Source organism: Sus scrofa, chromosome 3, assembly GCF_000003025.6.
Source record: "Sus scrofa isolate TJ Tabasco breed Duroc chromosome 3, Sscrofa11.1, whole genome shotgun sequence".
NCBI lineage: Eukaryota > Metazoa > Chordata > Mammalia > Artiodactyla > Suidae > Sus > Sus scrofa.
In genome coordinates this window covers 85,179,782-85,197,607 of record NC_010445.4, presented here as the reverse complement: position 1 = coordinate 85,197,607, position 17,826 = coordinate 85,179,782, and the positions used below count along the sequence as shown (strand labels likewise).

General features: G+C 39.2%; 1 protein-coding gene across 2 annotated transcripts in view; it reads left to right on the top strand.

Moving 5' to 3' along the window:
• Positions 1-17,826, top strand: part of CCDC85A (coiled-coil domain containing 85A) — a 691,471-nt gene that overhangs the window by 452,247 nt on the left and 221,398 nt on the right. For both annotated transcript variants that reach the window (XR_002342946.1, XR_002342945.1), the window contains exon 16: positions 8,500-8,590. The gene's annotated coding sequence lies outside the window, so the exon portion shown is untranslated. The remainder of the gene's footprint in view (positions 1-8,499; positions 8,591-17,826) is intronic.

Below are 17,826 nucleotides of genomic sequence, written 5' to 3'. Positions count from 1 at the left end.
AGGTTGTTGACACCAGACTTAACTGGAAAATAAATTAGTCTTGGTTAGGCTAATATTTGATAAAAATGAGAGTAGTTTTAGAGAGAAAGAGCTGTTTCAACGATAACTTGGTAAATCTGTTAATCTCATTCTTTTAATTGTGGTCAGTATCACTAAGACTTACTTCCTAGATCTTTGCTATTATGTTATATTGCTGCAATATTAACTGAGCTTCTAAAAGAACATTCTAAGCTTATTTCTAAAGTTTATCTCAGTAATCTATTTTTGGATAAAAACCAGCTGCCCCAAACCTACAACAAGGGGACTATGTACACTAAAAAGGACATAATGTAAAAGGACTATTTCCAAGCTTGTAGAGGAAGACCCCGATACCTTACTATGGAGCCAGGAGGAGGTGCAACAATTTAGGGATTTAAGAGAGGCACTGACAGTTGCCCCTCTTCTGGCTCTACTGTCCTTTTGAAAAAACTTTTCATTTATTTGTAAGCATGGACTGGGGGATGGCTCTAGGGGTCCTCACACAGAAACATGAGGAAAGCCATCAGCTGGTGGCCTTCCTTTCCTGCCTCCTGGACCCTGTTGCCAAAGGATGGCTGAGTTGGTAGCCACCACTGAAGGAAACAGAAAACTCCTCTTTGGAGGAAGGTTGACTGTGAGTATAGAAACAGACTATGGGGACACAAATGCCTGGTTGAAATGGATAAAATATTCTGTGGACACACTACACAAAGGCAGCTGTTACGCTTGTGCTACAGGGAGACCGGAGGCCCAAGTGGTTCCCTTTCCTCTGGGATGGTCATCAGACACACAGGGTCTTGAATGTGTGATGGCCCTCTTCCAGGACACAATAGCTTGAAATAATGAGTCTGGTCAGACTTCATCACTGCTATTCCCTGAGGTCAAAAGTTCTGTGGGTCAGCCCCCAAGAACTGTTCAGCAGCCAAATGTCAACTTCTCTTCATGTCTAAAATGACAAGAGGCAAAGGCAACTTTCTTAGGGAACCTGACCAGGTACAGTGAAAGCCGGTCCTACATCACCCCCACAATAAATGCCAGTTCCAAGTGCTCTGGGCAGATGTCTGGTGGTATTGTGGGAGTCCTCTAATAGGCATACTTCCGGAAAATCAAAGTGACACCTGTACTTTGGTGCAATTGGCCATCCCTTTCACTCTGGCATTTAGGCCCCAATGTCAAACTCAGCCAATCCTGAGGAAATGAGACACCACCTCCATGGGGGTGGTTGGTCCTTTGACCCTCAGGTCTGTATTGATTCAATAGGTGTTCCAAACAAATTTAAGGCAAGAAATCAGGTAGCTGCCAGGTTTGAATCTGCTCTCTTTTGGTGGTCAACCATAAACAAAAATGTTGATTGGATAAACTACATCTTTTACAATCAACAAAGATTCATTAATTACACTAGAGATGCCATTAAAGAAATAGCTGGGAGTTCCTGTCGTGGCTCAGTGGTTAATGAATCTGACTAGGGACCATGAAGTTGTGGGTTCAATCCCTGGCCTTGCTCAGTGTGTTAAGGATCCAGCATTGCCTTGAGCTGTGGTGTAGGTTGCAGACCAGCTCAGATCCCACATTGCTGTGGCTGTGGTGTAGGCCAGCAGCTACAGCTCCGATTCGACCCCTAGCCTGGGAACCTCCACATGCAGCAGGAGCGGCTCAAGAAATGGCAAAAAGACAAAAAAAAAAAAAAAAAAAAAAAAAGAAAAGAAAGAAATAGCTGAACAGCTAGGGCCAACTAGTCAAATGGCATGGGAAAATAGACTCGCTTTAGACATGATGCTGGCAGAAAAGGGTGGAGTCTGTGTAATGATTGATATCCAGTGCTGTACATTCATTCCCAACAACACCATCCCAGATGGCACCATCACCAAGGCCCTATGCAGATTAAAGACCTTAGCAGATGAGCTTTCAGAGAATTCTGGTATTAATGACCCCTTCATAGACCTTTTAGAAAATTGGTTTAAAAAAAATGAAAGGGACTAATAGCTTCAATCTTTACCCCTCAAACTGCTGTAGTTAGTGTCTGTGTCTTAGTTGCATGTTATATAATTCCTTGTGCCATGAAAGGATTATTCAAAAATTGATAAAACTGCCCTAACAAAGCATCTGGGACCCCCTCACCATGAAGCCAATATACTCCTGATGGACACAATAGAGCATGAGAGCCAAACCATGCTCAAAGAGTTTGAAGAAAAGAATATTTGATAAAAAAATGAAAGAAGAGAATTGTGGAAAGTAATATAATGTCTTTTCTATCAAAGGAAATCTTGGTTACTCCATTTTGCTCCAGTTTCAGCTGAAATGCCTTCCTGCAAACCCCCCCCCCTTTCCCAGTAACAATTTGTTTCAAATTAGCCAACTGAGAAGAATGTGCACCCTGACCTGACCAATGGGAAAGGGACAGGTACATCACCTGTGTTAGGGATAAATAGGGAGGGTCTTTTCTTCTTTGCGTGCACTTTTTGAGCACCCGCACCCTTCCGCAGAAGTAAAGAGCCTTGTTGAGGTCTCCCCGTGTTCATGTGTCCATTTTTCAACACTGACAATCCGAGCCATGTCCCCAACAGGACTGATTAGGGTACTGATTGATAGTGAACATCAACTGGAAGAGATTACAGGCGTGCTGAAGCTATTGCAGCCCTTGGGTTCAGAAAAGTCATAAATGGCTTGAATAAAGCCATAGAGACTATACCTATGAAATTCACACTTGAAGTAAAAAAACTATGAGGGAGAACATAATTTGGATATGAATGTATTTGTGTGTATACATTCCTGTATTTGAGCCCTACAGTAATGACAGCATAAGTAACAGGAAGGTATGGATTAGCAGCAACATAAAGAAATTCTTCAGGATCTTGTAAAAAAACAACTCATTATGACTATATAGTTCAGAAACAGTAGTACACACATGACAGAAACAGTAGTACACACACTGCTTTTTAACTTTTGGGGAAATACTTTGCTATCTCTTCTAATAAACTGGATGTAGATCCTAAATCAACAGGCAATGGACACATAAGCCTTCTCGTTTTTATGCAAATGATAAAAGTTTTATTATGATAAGTTAAAATGCTTAGTCAACAGGTTGCTCTATCCTAGAAATAGCTCCTCATCAAGGTTGCTACAAGGATGCTCTCTTATCCCAAATTATCACTGAATGGAAGTTGATGTTTTTTGCTCTTTGGCATGAGTCTTAGTCAGGATCCTCAGATTTCACTCAAAGTTATCAATTCTATTACCAGCTCAGCTTAACTGAAACATAGAGTAAAGGTACCTGTCAGTACTCATTAGTACTCAATTACTTTCAAAACTAGAACCAAGAGAAAGAATATTAATGGAAAACAACCTGAAGGTTCTGTAAACCACCCATCACACTTGAAAATTTTTCCCTGAATGAAGCCTGTCAGAGAATCAGAAATGCATCATAGCCTGCCTACAGAAAGTTGCTTTTATTGAACTATACTTTGGATGAAGGCATCAAACTATATTAAAGACCATTTCAAGAAACATCCTTGTGAGATGTATCTTTGGCTTTACATTATTTCAACTGTTTTCATTATTACAGTTTCATAGAATAATTTCTTGAATTAAGCTTGGAAGAGAAAGATTTTCCTAAGCAAGAATGATCAAAAAGGGAGAAGAGGAGAGGAAAAAGGAAGGTTCAGAGGTGAAAAAGTACAGTGTGTATATGTATATGGGAAATGATAGTTATCTCAGCTCATCTGGAGTGAGGCATACAACTAGGACTAGAAAATAGAGTAAAGCCAGATTATACCAAGCCAAAGAGTTAATAATACCTGAGAATGAACAAAGATCATTGATAAAATATGATTTGTGTGCTTACTATTTGATAGTGGCACAATAAATAAAATGAATGTAATCCTTGGCCTCTTGCAGCTATTATGATCAATGAGACAGACAATAACCCAATAAGCAAACAAATAAATCCTTGATTTCTCTCCATGCATGAAAAGGACAGGGTGCTAGGAGAGAACAGAGTGACAGAAATATTCAGAAGGGGTTCCCTGGTGGCTCAGTGTGTTAAGGATCTGTGTTGTCACCTCTGTGGCTCTGGTTACTGCTGTTGCTTGGGTTTGATCTCTGGCTGGGGAACTTCTGCATGCCTCAGGCATGGACAGAAAAAAAAGGGGTGAACTCATCTCTGAGGAGTTGGCAATGATGCAGAGACCTAAAGGATGAGAGCTGTTGTCCAAGGTGGGTGGGGAAGAAGATTGCACTCAAAGGGAATAGCAGATGAAAATGCCCTGGAGCAGTAAGGGATTGGTGCCTAAAGAAAATGAGAATGGCCAGTGAAGCTGTAGTATGGAGGGGAGGTGAATCGGAGAGGTAAGCCATGCCCAATCATATAGAACATAGCATTGGGAATTATTCTAAGGGCAGTGAGAAGCTTTTTGTACGTTTTAAGCAGTATGTGTGTGTGTGTGTGTGAGACACACAGAGAGAGAATATCCATTTGTAATATCTGCTATCCAATATCCAAAGGGTAAGTTAGGGAATATTTTAAAAAGTGGGAAAACTGGAAAGAAATTAGAGTGGGGCAGACCTGTTGCAATAATATAGGGCAGCAATTGGTAAATATTATTCCTGTTATTATATTATTATAATTATGAAATATATTCCTGTTAAGGGCCTGATTGTAAGTATTTCGGGATTTGAGGGCTAATAGTCTCTGTCTCCGCCATTAAGCCTTGCTTAAAGCAGTCACAGGTTATATGGAAATGCGAGGATAGCTATGTTCCAATAAAGCTTTATTTACCAAAAACAGTGGGCCAGTCTAAATGGTACTAAAGCTGTGCCAACTGATAGGCTTTGTGACTACATGTAGAGACAACAAAAAAGACCTCAGAAGGTGAGATTCAAAGCCTGGGATATAGAGACAATGGTATTTTTATTGAGAACTATATGGAAGGCAGAAAGAGAAGCTGGCTTAAGGGGCAAATAATGCATTTGCTTTTAGTTTCTATACGGTTGATACCACATTTTCAATTGTATTTGGCCAGTGTGGAAACATCCAGAAGCCTGGCAGTTGACAATGATATTCAAGGCTCATAGGAGCAAGGCTCAGCTGTGAGAAACCTGTGTGTGGAATCCCTTCTCTCTCTACAGGCTGCAGTGATTTATCTGATCTGGCCCACAAGACGGCTGTCCCTTCCCCTTTAATGAGCACCCTCTGGAATCTGCAGATCCAGCTGAAAAAGGCTCTTTTCTCCAAAGGACTTTGAAAGTTTTATTCTCTCTGCAGGAATACATTTGTGTTTGCCTGAGTGTAGTACACCATTGCAGAGGCCAGAAAAGTCAGAAATGCCCTGGGCTCTCTGTATGAATACTGCCCGTGACTTGGATGCCTTGTAAGCCAAGAAGTCTGTCTCCTTGAGTAGATTTCCCATTTGGGGATCACCCTTAGTTTTAGCATATTTGCATCTTAAGATATATTGTCATCCATCACCCTGATGCATTTTGCATTAACTTATTATTCAAATCCTAGAAAATGTATTTGTTTAATGAAAGAAGGAAAGTATGCTTAAGAAATATCCTGAAGCTTATAGAAGAGAGGATGGGAAACAGGGCTTACTTTCCTTTGGATGGCAGCATGGCTCTTAGGGAAAATTTCTGCGCTTTGGGATTTTTATGGGTGTATTTGGAAAATTGGGGGCAATTGTCCTGTTCTCTTCACTTAGCCTTAGGATTGCAGGTCTGGAGTTGAGTAGGAAAAGGCCATGGTTTGGCTAATATCCAGGCCTCCTGTGCATCTTGGGATGGCAGTCTGGCACAGTAGACTTGGCCCAGAGCATCCTTTTGCAAATCTTGCCCCCTTTTCCCTCAAAAGTCTGTTCTTGGTGCTCCCTGTACCTGATATTTGTATTGAGGTGGCTGACCACAACAGTTTCCCTAGTGGTCATGTCTGAATCAGATCCTATCGTCCCCTTCTTGCCCCCTTCTTTTGAGGGAAACTCCTCCTCTCCATCCCACCCCTGGTCATGTGGTCTAGAGGAGGACTTTCATCATTATTCATCTCCCAAGTGTCCTGGCTACTGATGGAGCCGGAGATGCCCTATGAGCTCTCTTCCTTGTGAGTACTTAAATGGGAGTTGCTCTCTCTGTTGATAGAACCACGAGGATGCAAGGTTGCAACTGTGGCACCATGTCCACAGCTGGGTGACAGAGCCTGTCTGCAGACAGAGAGGATAAGGAGCACCCTGGGGGAAACAGCAAAAAAGTGGGGCAGGGAAAACCCAGATGACATGCAAGTCTGTTTTCCTCTGAGAGCCTCCGTGTAGCCCTCCCTGTCCTGCTCAGAGCTTGGGAGATAAGCTCTCTCTGATTCACTGAGCTACTTCAGAATCCTACTAACAAATTCCCTCAGTGGCTTAAGCTACTCAGTGTTGAGGTTTTTTCACTGGTCATTTTATAAAGTTTTAGGGTGGGGACCAGGACAGAATATCATAACAGAATGTTCTGAAATCATTTCATAGAAACAGCAGTCTGTTTTGCTGGCTCTGAGCAAAACAGGAGTGAAGGCATTACCTTCATCTAATCTCTAAGAATTAGCCTTAGGACCTGCAGATTTTTAGACAGGGGCTGACCCTGGGGTGTAGATCATTAGAACACTTGGGGTAATCTTGTGATGAGAAAAGATTTTATTGCCATAACAATAGCTAGATAAGGAGGGATAAATGGCAGAAAAGATCTGGGTTTTTCTCCCCAGAAAGGGCCTTTAGGTATGGCTTTGTGCCAGGAGGGAGAGCTCATTTGACTTACTTTGTTTCCCTTCAAGTGGCCCCAGCCCATTCGTCCATCTTTATTGTCCATTGCAGAGATATTCTGACTAATAGAATTTCTCTGAACTTGGCTTTTGATTTCTGGCCTCTGTCTTCAAACTGAGTGCCCCTCCCTTCCTTGACTTTTCCACCTACTGAAATCTCACATATACTTCAAGGCTTATTGAAGATGTCACCTCCTCCAAGAAGCCTACTTTTATTGGCTTCAGTTAAGATTTATCTCTGCCTCTTTAATAATGATAGAAATTTCATAGCTCCCTTAGTATTTTGCATCGAACACTTGAAATATGGCTGGTGCAAATGAAGAACTGAACTTTTATTTTCATTTCATTTAGTGACCATCATATTGGACAGCATAGCTCTAGGAGCTTCTACAGTAAAAAAAAAATTTTTTTTTTACTCTAACCTCTGCACCCAAGTTAAGGATCCCTGGGTTCAGTAACCACAATAGCTGATGTTCCCATCACCAAATAATGTTGCATACAGAAGTTCAGTGCTGCACTGCCTGGTCGCAGTTGCTGGTCCCTTGCTTTGAAGAGGAGGTGATAGAACCCTGCTCTTTCTTCTGCAACTCTTGGGGCATATGATGCTACTTCCTTGGGCTCACCTTGGCTAACCTGCCCATACTTGAACTCCAAAGCCAGAAGTTCTTTTATTCATGTTTCCATATATGACCACCATCCCAAACTACTGCAGTAATCAAGAGTCAGGATCAGAGCCAGTTCTGTTGTTCATCACCTCATGGACCCAGAATCACCCCCTCTGTCTAGTTATCCATCATTAGGAGTCAGATGGCTTTTAATTTTGAACCCTCAAAACCACAAGGAATTTGCCTTTGGATGCCTCTAAAAATAGACCTTTAGGCAAAGGTTCAAATGTAAGTAGTTTATTTAGGAGGTGATCCTAGCAAATATCAGTAAGGAAGTTAAGAAGTAAAGTAGGGAAGTGAAGGAAACTGGTAAAAATTAATGTATCAGTTACCCTGATGAGAGCTCTAGGAGGTAGTGTTGGCGAGCTCTAGGAGGCAGTATGGCTTGCTTCAGAATGATCCTAGATGAGAAACAAATAAGATGGTATATATATATATATACCAAATTCCCATCCATTATTTGTTGATGGCTTCTCCTGGAGACATTAACTCTTCAACACTCTTGCTTGCTCTAAGGATGGCCAAGTATGCTCTCACTGCCAGAGGAAAGCCCTTAAGCAGAGTTACATGAAGTCAGTGGCGTGTAGAGATAAGTGGGAGAATGATGATGTCTGCTCCAGCTTGCTGGCCAATGGACCAGTCATACTTCTTTTTATAATATTGGCAGCCTTAACTGGTTCTAGGGTGCTCCATACCTCCCCTCTAGGGACAGAGGCCCCAGAAGTAGATATAGAATCTCACAAGAGATGTAGAATCTGCTACAACTGTAAAATATGGAGCCGGGGATGTGTCTCTGGTAAGCTACCCCATTTCAACTTGGTTTGTCTGTTTAGTAATATATTGACCATCCAACATGCCAAAAATATCAAATAAAACTTTTATGTGGTCTGAAAAGCACAACAAAAATTAAATTGATACTACCTCTATGGGTTCTAAAAGCAGCTTTGCATGAAAGAAAGGGGTTTAGAATTTGAAAATATCTTAAAATTTCAGATTTTAAAAGTACACATTTTCATAAGCTCTTGATTTCTTCAGTTTCAGCAGGAATGGGGATTTTATGTTGGCAGAAGGTGAAGAAGATATATGAGGTCCCATATGCACGAAGTGGCAAAACAGTTTTTGAAAGGTAAGAGAATTGAGCAATGGAACCTGTTCTTATATATAGGCAGGGAGAATTTAGTGATGTGGGAGCCAGTCTAAAAATGAACTCAGTGTTCCTTCATGGTAAAAGCATTTGGCTTGGTTTAAAATGGATCACTTTAGGAGTTCCCATTGTGGCCAAGCAGGTTAAGAATCCAACATAGTGTCCTTGAGGATGTGGGTTCAATCTCTGGCCTCGCTCAGTGGGTTAAGGATCCTGTGTTGCTGCAAGCTGTGGTGTGGGTTGCAGATATGGCTCAAATCTGGCATTGCTGTGGCTGTAGTGTAAGCTGGCAGTTGCAGCTCTGATTCGACACCTAGCCTGGGAACTTCCATGTGCCACAGGTGTGGCCCTAAAAATAAAATAAAATAAAATAAAATAAAATAAAATAAAATAAAATAAAATAAAATAAAATAAAATAAAATAGATCATTTTATAAAGCTTATTGGTATGAACACCTTTTCTCACTATATCCAGAGGCCCAAAATAGATGGATTTTTTTGACATTTCATTTAATTGCAAACAATTTGGTCTATATGCAAAAATTTACAGTTTCTCCAGATATGCTGAGTATCAATAATAGAGTAGCTACTGGGCAGTGTGCTGCTTCTCATTGAATATTCAGTGGGTGATATGAAGATTTATCTTGTAAATATCACTGGTTATAGCCTTGTAAATTCAGAGATACATCATCTACAGTTCAGCTTTGAATAGAGAGCAAATGAAGGAAGAATGGATTTTTTAAATGAAAAGATCAAAAAGGATAATTAATATTTCATAATCTTAATTAACTTTTCCACTGCACATTGATTTTTAATGTTATTTGGGGTGTAAGATGTGATTATTGCTTTCATAGCCAAATCAGATAATCTGGTCACAAACTTGAATGTTACAAGATAATGTGAACACCTTGTTTGGCTTGAGAAATTAGTCATTAAGTTCTTCAATTAGCTCTGTGCTTATTCTGGGGAAATTGCATTACACAAGTGAATAAGATTGCAAGCTTTTAGAATATAAAGCAAGGTTTTAAGCATGTTAGGTTGAAGCCCACTGGTTAGAGATGTCTGAATTGCTGAATTTTTTTGAGAAAAGAACTCTGCATCAGAAGCATGGAATAAGCCATGTTTCCCAGAGCATTAACATGCATGATAGGATTTAACAGATCACCTAGCACAGCAGATTACCTCTGCAAACTTTCCTGCTGATTCATGTAGAGGTGAGCCATGTATACCAACGAAGCTTAGAGGGAATTGCCCAGGACTATCCAACTTTGATCCTGATTCACTTTTCCTTTGGCTTCATCTTTCCATCCTGAAGCACTTGGATCCAAGACTTGGACTTTAATTCCTACTTCTGAATGACTCCCCTCTAATTTAGTACATTTATCCCTAGTCTCTGCAATGTCAATTCTCTCTTCTTTCACTTCATATATTCTAGTGACTGTCTTTGCTTTAGCTGAAAACTTCCTGTTCCATTCTCTACTCTGGTAACTTAGCTAATCTCTAAATGGGTCACCTCCTGACCCACTCAGGGTTGAGGTCAGATTTGGGGGAGAAAAGGGAAGGAGGGACTAAGTTAACTCCTGGGAGATGTCTAGAACTTTAGGTTTGGCACTTGCTGCAAAGCATGCTAGGATCAAAAAGGCAAAATGAGGTCCACTATGGGAGTCATATAGGTGGTCAAGAACAAGAGATCCATGTCTAATTTATAGGCAGACATTGAATTTTGTATAAATTGGAGTAGGCTAGACTGTGCTGATATAACCCACAACCCCAAATCAGTGTTTTAACAAAATGGGAGCTGACTTCTTAACAAGTATACAGTGTAGTATGGTATGATGATCTGTTCCACACAGTCACTCATGGACCCAAACTAACCAGTTCTCTACTATTTTACTCTCTGCATCATCTGGGTTATGTAGGCTTTATGCTCCACAGCAGGAGAAATAAGACTGGAGGATCTAACACGGGCTTTTAACTGCATCGGTGCAAAGGTGATAAATGTCACTTCTGGTTATATTTTACTGACTAGAACTAATCAGATGGCTTTGTAACTTTAAGGAGGTCAAGAAATGCAGAAGAGAAACTATGGTATTTGGTGAGAATTCTGTTTGTGCCACAAGATCCATGGGTGAGAATCCCATCAGAAGGGGTGGGGCAGAGGTGCTACTACTGAAGTTTGGGGAAGTAAGTGCTAAGGAATCCATCTAAAAGAGACATGGAGGAATACAATAGGAGAGTCTGATCTGTCAAGAAGGAGCTCCATGGAGGCCTCAGCTGGCTGAGTTCTCACTCTGACCACTAGGATGGCCTGAGGCAGTAACTGACATGCAGGATCTCAAGGTCACTTTCAAAGATCATTGTTTCACATTATTATGAAGGGAGTTTAATAAGTGTCTCCTAAATGTATAGAATATATGTGCCTTTTAAAGACATTTGCATGCTTGTGTAATATTTTGAACTATTCAAGCATCATCTTAGGAGGAAACATGCTGTCTTTTTGGTATCACTTGGGGAAGAGTTAACTACATTTCTTCTTTTTTTTTTTTTCTTTTTACAGCTGTACCTGTGTCATATGGAAGTTCCCAGGCTAGGGGTTGAATTGGAGCTGCAGCTGCAGGTCTAGGCCACAGCCGTGGCAACATCAAATCTGAGCTGCGTCTATGACCTACACTACAGCTTGTGGCAATGCTGGATCCTTAACACAGTGAGTGAGGCCAAAATTCTCACAGACACTATGTCATGTTCTTAACCCACTGAGCCATAATGGGAATTCCATACCTACACTTCTGACTCATATATTTCATGAATAAGATGGAGCTAATTTTTCATAAATTGTTGCCACAATTTTTCATTTATTTCATTAAGTAGTTAGTATACATGCATGACTTCACAAAATCTCCATAATCCTAGAAGATTCTTATTAGCAAGCCCACTTTACCAAAGAGACTATTGACTTTCAGAGAGGTTAAAGCTAAATAACTTAGTTAAGTGGAACCATGGGATTCAAATCTAGACCAGTGTCTCATATTTGATTGCTAAAATTAAATAGATCAAACACGTCTGGCATTAACTGGGAGCTCAATAATGTTGATTTCCTTCCTCCTATTTTCTTTTCCTTCTTCCCTGTCACCCCTGGAGTTCCATCCAAACAAACTCATCACTTGTTGGGGATTCCTTTGTGGATTTCTCTTTTGAGAAGAGCCAGAAAACCACTTACATAATGACTTCTCCAACTGAGCAGGTGATGGAAGGAAGAGCAAGTGGTGTGGAGGACTGGCTGCAGGCGTCATCAGCACTGCTTTTACCCCTTTGCCCACTGTTGGTTTGGGAGAGGCAGGACCAGTCAAAGACCTATGCTTACTTATCTCCTCAAAAATAAGAATTTGGGGTTCCCATCATGGCTCAGTGGTAACAAACCTGATTAGTATTCATGAGGACTCGAGTTTGATCCCTGGCCTTGCTCAGTGGGTTAAGTATCTGGTGTTGCTGTGAGCTGTGGTCTAAGTTGCAGACACAGCCTGGATCTGTCATTGCTGTGGCTGTGGCGTAGGCTGGCAGCTGCAGCTCCAATTTGACCTCTAGCCTGGAAACTTCCATATGCCGTGGGTGTGGCCCTAAAAAAGACAATACATACATACATACAAGAATAGAAGCAAATGCCTTCACCCTTTCCTTCTTCCTTTTTGCAGTATTTCTGCCCTCTGTGCTGTTCCAGTGATTTGTTTATAGCTGGAGAACGTGAGTCACTTGGTAATATAAACTTTTCCTCCTTTTAAGCAGGAGAAGCCCTACTAATCCCCAGCTTTTCAAACATGAAGTTATTTTAGCTCTCATTGTTAAAAATTTATAGCTCTAGCAACCAGATTCTGGATTCCTCTTATCCTGAGAACTAGGTGTCCTAGGGCAGTGGGGTTGAAGATGAAAAGTTGGGGTTGGGAGGAATGTGATTCTACATCTTGAGAACAAGATTCCTTCCGTGTTTTTTGTTTTTTTAATTTATAGGAAAACAGATGATGGCTCTTTATGACAGCCCTCATGGAGCCTGGGGATATTATTTTCTATAAATAAACTGGATGACTGCCAGGGGAAAAGTAATCTGGGACATGATTCTTAGTGTCTACTATAGTGAACTGTTCTGAAAACTCCAGCTGACACTTGGTATGAGTTTCAAGATCGTAAAGGGTATTTTGACCCTTCATACATGGGAAACTGGTACATTTTCTTCTTCATCTAGTTTCCACTTAAAATGAAAATTACCAGACTCACAGAATGAGTTAAGAGTCTCCGTAATCAAATGCTAATAAATATGCACTGCTGATTTGCTTATTGCTTACCACGTGGTGGGTGAGAGGATATTTTCTTAGTAATTTTAAGGATAATGGTGATTCACGACCACTAGTCCAGCAAGGCCAGATTCTTCCTTAGTTAAAGATCTAAATCCTGCTCTCCTCACTTAACTCAGTAAAGTAGGTGTAGCTCTAAGAAGTGTCTGACTGAGGGTAAGAAACCAAACAATTTGTTAGTGTTTAGAATTTTGGGCCCGAAGGTGGTTTCAGAGTCTTACATCTCTGTTGCGATGAATTTCTGTTGAATATGAGAACATCTTAAATCAGAATGAATGACAAGACTTTGACTCCAGGGTATGGAGTCATTGAAGGGAGAACATACTGCATCTCCCAGGCTGCTCAAAAATTAAGAAAAATCAGTCCCCTGCATCTGCTTTGCATATGATGGGGCAGGACAGTGTAGAGATTTGGGAACATGCAATGATGCTGAATAGCTAATCTGATAAATCAACAGAAGACCACAGAGGAGCTCGTTATAGAAAATAGAGGAAGAATAACCGAACTTTGCAAGAAGTAGTTCATCTGTGGAATTTCCTTTTAGCTTGAAAGAAAAATCTTCCCCTCCTTCCTCTGGACATGCTCCTATTGTCAAAACTGTTCACTTGGCAGTTGCACTTGTCGCATCCTGTTTGTATTGTGAATGACACATTCATGTGCGAGAGTCTAATATCTCTGCTGGATGGGGACTTTTTCAAGGCAAGGGGCTGAGCTTTCCACTCCTTTGTGTCCTTGTATCTTCCAGCTTTGAACTTCATATATAATGATGCATAATGCACCATTCATTACTATGAATTATGCATTATTGTTATGAATTATTCTTATGATCCTTATTATGATTCGTTATTCATACTTGATGAAAATTCAGTCAAAGTTAAAAGTACACATGCATTCTTTCTCATGCATTCAGGTAGAATCAAGACAAGCTTATTTGGACTCAAGGCCCAAAGCTCTTGCTTGGCAATCTTTCTTTATAGATGGTTTATACTCAGGGTATAGTTGATTTAATTCAGTGAGTGTTTACTGAGCTTCTATCATGTGAAGGGTTATAGAATATAAAAAAGAAACAAGATAATATCAAAGCAATCAATGAGCTTATAGCCTAATACATGAATGATGCATAGATTTCAACTTAAATGTCTACCTCATCATCAATTGATGATGGTTGCTGGGATTGCTGACAAGGATTTTAAAGTCTGGTCTAGATTCAGTAGGAAAAAATGCTGTGATCAGTTTGCAATGTTTCCCATTTGTTTAGGAATGAATGATAGTATGGGCACCACACACTCACAATCCCCAATTTGCAGAATGAATTCAAAGTCTAGATAGTAGAAGAAGCTTATATTTAGTAGAATCCAATCACAATCAATCAATAACTTACATTTGTTTTGGTAAAAAAATAAATACTAAACAAATATATAAATTATATGAACTGATTATGTTTTAGTCAATTTGGACTGTCATAACAAAATACCATAGATTGGATGGCTTACACAACAGGAATTTATATACTTATGGTTTTGAAAGCTAGGCATGCAAGATGAAGGTTCTGGCCAATTCAGTTCCTGTGAGAGCTCTCTCTCTGACCTATGGATGGCTATTTTTTGTACACACATGACTTCTTTTTTGTGTTCTCTAGGAAGGAGAGTGATAAAGCCCTGTGGGGTCAGGGGCCCAGCTTTATGACCTCATTTAACCTTAATTACTTCCTTAGAGGCCCCACCTTCAATACAGCCACATGGTGGGGTGGGGGAGGATAGGGCTTCAACATATGCATTTTGGGAGCATATATTTGGTCCTTAACAATATGAGATATAAAAGAGAGGTTTATGTTTCCTATTTGGAGAAGGGGATATCATAGAATTATAGATCTAGACAGGGTCATCATCTTTAAAAAAGCAAGAATCAAAATTGATTTCTTAATGTTTTTCATATTTGCTGCGTTTATGAGTTTTAAACACATCTGATCTTATGGGTTGTTCATAATAACTCAAGTCATCTACATAATGCAATTTTGAAATTACATCAAATAAGCCAGCAGTTCAAAGTAACAGATGGTAGACAGGTTTGCAAATGTACACTTAACAAAAACTCATGCACTTTTCTAAATCTTTACAACACCTTAAAATAGTAACTAACCATTAAAAAGTACTATCCACCAGATGATGTTACCTGCAAATGTTCTGCCTTGGAATATGCCACTCTCCCCCTAACCACCAACAAGCTTAATTTTTGTGTTGGTGTGTTCTTAATAGATTGAAAATATCACACCTGTTTTTATGGCTTTTCCCATTACAATGGAATTAAAAAATGTGGTTGAAGGTAATATTTGCTCTCAAATTTAAACCTGAGTTCAGGCTGGTTTTTGTTTTATGTGTGAAGTTTTTTTATTTTCCCCCAAGAAGATTATTTATTGAAGTGACAAGATACTAGAACTAGATATTGCCCATAGAATAATAGAAAATACATCAGTGTTTGAGTTTCAACTCCATCTGGCCCTTGTTTATTTTTCTACCCTTTCAGGATTTTATATTTAGGAGGAAAGGAAATTAACCAACATTTATTCTTTATTATTAAAGTAAAAGTCAATGTGGGTTTTAATAGAATACTTAGCTTCAAATGGGCCATAATGCTTTGTCATTTCTTTTTTGCCCTGACATGACTAAACTGGGGACACCTATGTTGACAATAAAATGGATTCCCTTGATTTTATTCACAAACAGAACCTTCATAAAATGTTTTAATGAATTCTTCATTAAGGTCTAGAAAATTAGAGGGAATATTTTGTTTATCCATATTCTTATATCAAAATGATTTTCTCTTTAATTATTAACATGGGAATGATGCAAAGGCTCAAGGTGACACAGCACAGTATGATTGAGTAATGTTTGAAATGTACATGTGACAAAGATTTGAGAATTCTGTAAATAGAGAAGCATTCATTCTAAGAATTTAGCATGGAAATAAGCATTTTTTCATGCCTTTGAGACATAATATAGTATAATAGATAGAATTGTAATCTGATGTTTCCACTGATGTTTGTTGTGTTTTTCCAATTAAAATACATATCCTCTATAGATCAGAACAAAGAATATAAAAATCATACATAATTCCACCACTCAATATTCATTGGATTAATATATTAATGCAGCGATATCTAACATTAACATTTTAATGTGCAACCTTCTTGTTTGCAAAGTTGGAATCACGTGGCATATATTAGAATGCTACATTTGCTTAGTAATATATCATGAACATTTTACTATATCATTACAAATGAATTAAATATAATTCTATTGTATGGATATGTCACAATCTATTCAACTAATCCCCTATTGATGAACACTTACATCATTTGCAATTTTCTTTTATTTTAAGTAATATTGCCTCAAATAGTATTGTACCTAAATTATTATTAGGTATAATATAATTGTACCTAAATCATTTTTATTATAATAAATTTATAAAAGTTGAAGTTTTGGGTTAATAACTATAAATATTTTTATGGGACCTCAATAAATATTGCCTTTCAGAAAGATGTACCACTTTACATTCTTGTCAATAATTTGAAAGTGCCCATTTTTCTATATCTTGACTAACAACAACTGTTATAACTTTTTATGCTTGTCAATTTGATAGACAAAAGCTTGATGTATTATTCGTATCTACTTATAGAGAGATCTACTGCAGGCTTAGATCAGAATACAGAAATACAGAAGGAAACATTGTCAGTCTGTCTTACTGCTCTTAATCCTAGTTTTAGATTGATGTCTTTTCATGAATCCTCTTACCAAATGTTTTCTGAGTGCCTCTTAAAAAATAATTTAGAATGTAAAGTTTTATATTTGTCAGGTGAATTGTATTCCTCACTTATGGCATGTCACCAGGGTCCATGCCAGGAAGCTCTCTTATTTTATTATTTCCTCTCCATTCACCCTGATCCCCACTTCCTTTACCTCTCTTCCACAAACAGGTATTCTAGTTTGTTTAACATATGTATGGAATATACATGTTTCTTTGAGGAATATGTAGTGTTTCGTGGTCTTGAGTATATGCATTTTTAATTTATATAAATTGTATTCATAAATGTTAAATATCTTACATTTTCCACTGCTCTACAGCACATTAAAAAAATTAAACTCTACCCTTGTTGTTGTGAACATGTTTGGATTTTTGCTTCTACTTGCTGCAAAAAGTTCCATTGTGTACACCTGAGGTCCAAAGAAGGAGGAAAATGTTTGTGCTCAATTCATCATTCTGGCAAGATCAAATGAACATTTATGTATTATTTCTTTAGTAAAGGAGAGTATGGTTAGTTATGTGGTTGCATATGTCTAGAGTGGATCTATAAGTTTCTGAAAAGGCTGCAATAACTTTCAGGAAAGCTTACATTGGTGGCATCCCTTTAGAACTTAAACACTGCTGGGGAGAGTAAGACTGTTGTGTCCATCTCACACACATGTTCAGTGGGGCATGTGCATCACGCTGTTGACTTTGGGTGGGGACAGCTGGTGTCACATGTTGTGGTGTACCTCTCCCACCCTGCTCTGGGGTACCACAGCAGGCAATACAACACAACCTCTTGTCTTGTATCGTCAGCGTCACTCATGATATCTGGTACATAGGAGACACTCAAAAAATATTTGCTGGAGTTCCCATCATGGCACAGTGGAAGCAAATATGACTAGGAACCATGAGGTTGTGGGTTCAATCCCTGGCCTCGCTCAGTGGGTTAAGGATCCAGTGTTGCTGTGAGCTGTTGTGTAGGTCACAGACGTGGCTCTGATCTGGCTTTGCTATGGCTGTGTTGTAGGCCAGCAGCTGTGGCTCTGATTCAACCTCTAGCCTGGGAACCTCCATATGTTGCAGGTGCAGC